We start from the raw sequence: 6,000 nt of genomic DNA on the forward strand, positions 1-6,000 counted from the left end.
CGCCATGAGTTTCTCTCCATTTATGCACATAGTAGCCAATGACTCAGAGGTATTCTTTGCAGCATGAGATGGCACATTGTCATGCATGAAGATGAATTTGCTACAGAAGGCACGGTTCTTCTTTTTGTACCATGGAAGAAAGTGGTCAGTCAGAAACGCTACATACCTTGCTAAGGTCATTTTCACACCTTCAGGGACCCTAAAGGGGCCTACCATCTCTCTCCCCATAATTCTGACTCAAAACGTGACTCCACCACCTCCTTGCTGACATCGCTGCCTTATTGAGACATGGTGGCCATCTACCAACCATCCACTACTCCATCCACCTGGACCATCCAGGGTTGCACGGCACTTATCAGTAAACAAGACTGTTAGATAAGGAGTCTGCATGTATGTCTGGGCCCACTGCAACAGTTTCTGCTTGTGAGCACTGGTTAGGGATGGACATATAGTAGATTTATACACAACTGGAGGATCCTACACCTTGAGGTTTACGGGACTCCAGAGGCACCAACAGCTTCATATACCTGTTTGCTGCTTTGTAATAACTTTCAAAGCAGCTGCTCTCTTATGCTACATGCACACGACCATGCTGTGTTTTGCGGTCCACAAAACACAGATGCCACCCGTGTGCATTCCCCAATTTGTGGAACGGAACGGATGGCCCATGATAGAAATGCCTATTCTTGTCTGCGATAAGGACAAAAATAGGACATGTTCAATTTTTTTTGCGGGCCCGTAGAACAAAGCAACATATGTGCACAGCACACAGTGTGCTGTCCACATCTTTTGCAGGACCATTGAAGTGAATGAGTCCGCATCAGAGTCACAAAAAATGCAGCTCGGATGCAAACCCAAACAACGGTCGTGTGAAGGAGGCCTTAGGGCTCTTTCACACAAATAGATCCCGTGCATGGAATCCACTGCGTGAAAGAGAGCCAAGTCGCTCTCCGGACAGCAGAGACACGGAGCAGTAACATGACTGATAATGCTCTTTGCTTCTCTGTGACCTTTTTACTACAAAATCACGGTGACAACTTTATCTCACTGTGATTTTGTAGTAAAAAGATCACAGAGAGGCACGGACCATTATCAGTCATGTTACTGCTCCGTGTCTCTGCTGTCCGGAGTGCGGCTTGGCGGTCGCTCACGCAGCAGATTCCACGCACGGGATCCGCTCGTGTGAAAGAGCCCTTAACCAGTCTGTGCTCTAAATCAGCCACAAATCTCCTCACAGTACGATGATCACGCTTAAAGGGAACCTGTCATGTGATATTTGATTATAATCTACCTAATTATATACAATCATTAACTACTAAAAAGTGCCTTAGAAGCATTCACTTACTGGTGTGACAGATGGTTACCTCATAATATACACACAAAGATGCCACGTGCCGCATGCTAATGAGCTGATTTGAGTCCAGCGTGATGTCAGTGAGTCCAGCGTATATTTCATTCAGAGCTATAGCCACTCCCCTGCCCACCTGCTGCTGATTTATATGGAAAACAACTGTCAATCAGCAGCAGGTGGGCGGGGAGAGTCAGGAGCTCATGAATATTCATGACTTATCATTACGAGCTGGAGCTTTTCAATACAAGGTGTTGACAGATTGATTGGGTCAATTCAAGAAAGTGACCCAGCATTTTGCTAAGAGAATCAGTCACTTATTTATGTTGCCCTTAGTTAGGACACCATAAAACTGGTGACAGGTTCCCTTTAAGTTTTCGTGAAATGTCTAATGTTTTCATACCTTGCCCAAGGCATTTAACTATTTGATGCTTTTCAACAGCAGAGAGATCCATTTTCTTTCCCATATTGCATGAAACCTGTGGCCTGCTTAAAGGGGTTATCCAAGACTACAAAAATATCCCCCATAAGCCGGGCCTCTTACAATGAATATACTTACCTGGCTCCCGCACTGCCGCTTTTCCCCGTGCGCAGATGAAAACATCCGGGGGGAGCAGCCAATGGCAGGCAGGGACGGTAAAGAGCCTCCCATGTTTTCATCCGTGCGCGGGGAGAAGCTGCAGCGCCGTGTGGGGACCAGGAGCGGCGTGGGGAGCGGGGAGCCAGGTAAGTATATTCATTGTGAGGGGCCTGGTGTATGGGGGACATTTTTATAGTCTTGGATAACTCCTTTAATAACTCTCTTAACCGGAGCAGGGAACTCCTCCGTGTCGTCCCCAATCTCTCCCGAGTTCAGTATAGCATATATGAGGGAAATAGGATGGCCAGGCGCAGAGGTAGCAAGACATAATTTCGCAAACTCTGACAGTTGGGATTGGAGTTGCAAGCCAGGTGCCAGAGATCTAGTGAAGTTGCGTAATTGGAGATAAAGGAACCAGCGTCCAGGTGAATCGGGTATGAGGTGTACTAAGTCCTTGAGGTCCCTTATCCCCTAGTAGAGTAAATGTCCTTAATTCTGACCTGAGGTGTGGTTTGTGACCCAAAGGCTGGAAGTGCCCTGAGAGTGGATAGTAGCGATGGATGTCCGGTTAGATTTGTAAGTGGTCCAGGAATTGTGGCTAACTTAACTTTGGTAGCAAATCCTGTCCAAATATCCAATAGAGAGGATAGAAAAGGCGAGAATTGTTGGACAAATAGTTGGGTCAAGGTGTTTTTTGGAAACCAAAAAACGCCCGGAATCAGGCCTGGGGCAAGAGTATGTTCTAGTTCGACCCACAGTTTCGTATCAATGTTGTGAGTGAGGTCAATTACACAATTGGCTACCGCCGATCTATAAAATGATAAGAAGTTGGGTAAACCCGTACCTCCTTGGGCTTTTGATCTAGTCATTAGATTGTAATTGAGTCTTGCCCTGGACCTACCCCAGACAAAACAAGAAGCCAAACGTCTGAGACGAGTGAAGTAAGAGAGGGGAACCCGGCAAGGGATTGTCTGAAAAAGATAAAGGAGTCGGGGGCAAAATGTCAATTTTCAAAGTGTTTATCCTGCCAAACCAGGAAACATTTAACCCCGACCAGGATCTTAGATCTTTTTCAATGGTGTGGAGCAAGGGTAAATAATTGAGCTTGAACAAATGGGAAGTATCTGGTGATATGTATGTTCCTAAGTGTTTAAGCCTATGGGAGGACCATTTAAACGAGAAGGAGCCCTTAAGAGTGGCGACCTCTCCAGGGGGGAGGGTAATATTTAGAAGTTCAGATTTTTTTATATCAACCTTGAAGTTGGATAGCAATCCAAAAATCTGAAACTCTTTTAATACCGAGGGGACTCCAATTCTAGGAGATGTCAGATATAGCAAGAGATAGTCAGCGAACAATGAGAGTTTATGTTCTACACCACTAATCTGGAGTCCTTTAATCGAGTCATTCGCTCGTAAACTGGCGAGTTCTGTTTGAAATAGGAAAAGGGTTCGACAGTACGCCATTGACACGAACTCGTGCAGTAGGGCCGGAATACAGCGTCATGATCCAGTGTACCATTTTGGTGCCTAAACCAATATGGATTAAGGTTTTCTCTAGAAAGTGCCAACTGACCCTGTCGAAGGCCTTTTCTGCATCACCATCCATGATTTTAGCTGAAAACAAAAAGGTTGCATCTTTATGACACTTAGGCTACTTTCACACTAGCGTTCGGGGGTCCGCTTGTGAGTTCCGTTTAAAGGCTCTCACAGGCGGCCCCGAACAGATCCGTCCAGCCCTAATGCATTCTGAGTGGATGCGGATCCGCTCAGAATGCATCAGTCTGGCAGCGTTCAGCCTCCACTCCGCTCAGCAGGCGGACACCTGAACGCAGCTTGCAGCGTTCGGGTGTCCGCCTGGCCGTGCGGAGGCAAACGGATCCGTCCAGACTTACAATGGAAGTCAATGGGGGCGGATCCGTTTGAGGGTGACACAATATGGTGCAATTTTCAAACGGATCCGTCCCCCATTGACTTTCAATGTAAAGTCTGGACTTTATTTTACAATATAATGCAGACGGATCCGTTCTGAACGGATCCATCGTCTGCATTATATGAGCGGATCCGCTCTGAACGCAAGTGTGAAAGCAGCCTTAAATCCAACTTGCATAATAATTTGGAACACGGTGTACAAATTGCAGTCTGATGATTGCAAGTTGGAGTCCACTTGTGGATATAAAAAACGTAATAAAAAAAAAGAATTAAAAAAAAGTTTTGAAAAATAAAAAAAAATATAAAAAATTCAAATCACAACCATTTCCCCAAAATCAAAATAAATAATTTTTAAAAACCTCAAACTGGTGCGAAAATGCCCATGCTATTAAAATATAAAAAAAAAAAAAATATAAATATATGGCCAATTCGCCATTTTTCATCACTGTACTTCCCCAAAAAATTAATAAAAAGTGACCAAGAAGTCATACACCCCCCAAAATTCTCCATAGACATAACCATAAAAAAGTTATGGGGGTCAGAATATGGCGATCATAAGAAAAAAATGAATACTTTTTTTTTTCAGCATTAAAACTATACAAGTGTAGTATCACAGTAAGGCCTCATGCACACGACCGTTGATTTATTCCATGTCCGTTGTTTGTGATTTTCTGCAGACCCATTGACTTTCAATGGGTCCGTTGAAAACTCGGCTAATACACCGTTTGTCATCCGTGTCCGTGATCCGTGGTTCCAGTCCATCAAAAAAATATAACCTGTCCTATTATTTTCGCGGAAAACGGTTCGCGGACCCATTCAAGTCAATGGGACCGCTAAAAAACACGGAGGCACACAAGATTGTCATCCGCGTCCGCTTTTTTTCTATCATTTGCATGGCAAACCTGTCTTACATTTTGTTTTACTTTCCTTTATGTCTGGTGATCCTCCAAAAATAAAGGAAACAAAAACGGATCACGGAACCCCATTTTGCGGAACGGAACACAACAACGGTCGTGTGCATGAGGCCTAATCATACTGACCTAGAGAATGGAGAACCCAAGTCAGTTTTACTGCATAGTGAATGCTGTAAAAAGAAAACCCATAAAACTATTTTTTTTCCAATTCCACTCAATTTGGAATTTTTTCCAGCTTCTCTCTACTTTGTATGCCATATAAAATGGTGGCATTAGAAGGTGCAACTTGTCCTGAAAAAAACAAGCCCTCATACAGAGACCCTGCCAATCAACTGTTTGAAGAGAACGCAGCAATCAAGCGAGCGCTGCATTCTCTTCACTGTTTACCTGCTCGCTGTTGACATTGCAGTGGCAAGCAGGTGTTATTGCAGCCCCTCCATTCCATTCACAGTGTGACTGCTGCTTCCCATTGAAATGAATAGGATGGAGGAGCTGCAATTACACCTGCTCGTCGTCTTCAAAGAGCTGATCAACAAGGTTGGAGAGGTGGCACTGCCAATCTGATATTGAGGACAAGAAAAACAGCTGACTCTTTTAACAACGCAGATTGACAAAACGTTACGGTTTATATTAGTTTAATTAGAGCCCACTGCAACCTTTTGGCCACACGGTACTCGACCGCAGTGTGACCATGTGGAAACCGCAACATGACCGCACCGTGTGATCGTACCCTATGGGCTGTTTCACACGAGTGAGTCCATTGCGAGACTCGCGCTCCGTGAGTGAGCGTGATTCTCCGTTCTGGACTGCCGGGAGCGCGCGGCATTATACCGATTTGTAATGCTGTGTGCCTCTGCTTGACCTTTTTGCTACAGGATCATAGCGACAGCTTTATGTCACCATGATCTTGTAGAAGTAAGGTCAAGCAGAGACACACAGCATTAGGCCTCTTGCACACGGCCGGGTGTCTCCCGTGGCCGTATTGCGTCCCGCATACGGCGGGTACGCAATACACGGGGCATAGGCCGTTTGCATTCTGCATCACGGATGCAGACCCATTCACTTGAGTGGGTCCGGAAATCTAGAGATGCGGTGGTGCGGAAGCACGGATTGGAAACCCACGGAAGCACTACGGAGTGCTTTCGTGTGGTTCCATCCCATGCTTCCGTTCTGCAAAAAGATAGAACTTGTCCTATCTTTTTGCGGAACGGGTGGATCACGGACCCCAT

Source organism: Bufo gargarizans, chromosome 1, assembly GCF_014858855.1.
Source record: "Bufo gargarizans isolate SCDJY-AF-19 chromosome 1, ASM1485885v1, whole genome shotgun sequence".
In the NCBI taxonomy this organism is placed as follows: Eukaryota; Metazoa; Chordata; class Amphibia; order Anura; family Bufonidae; genus Bufo; species Bufo gargarizans.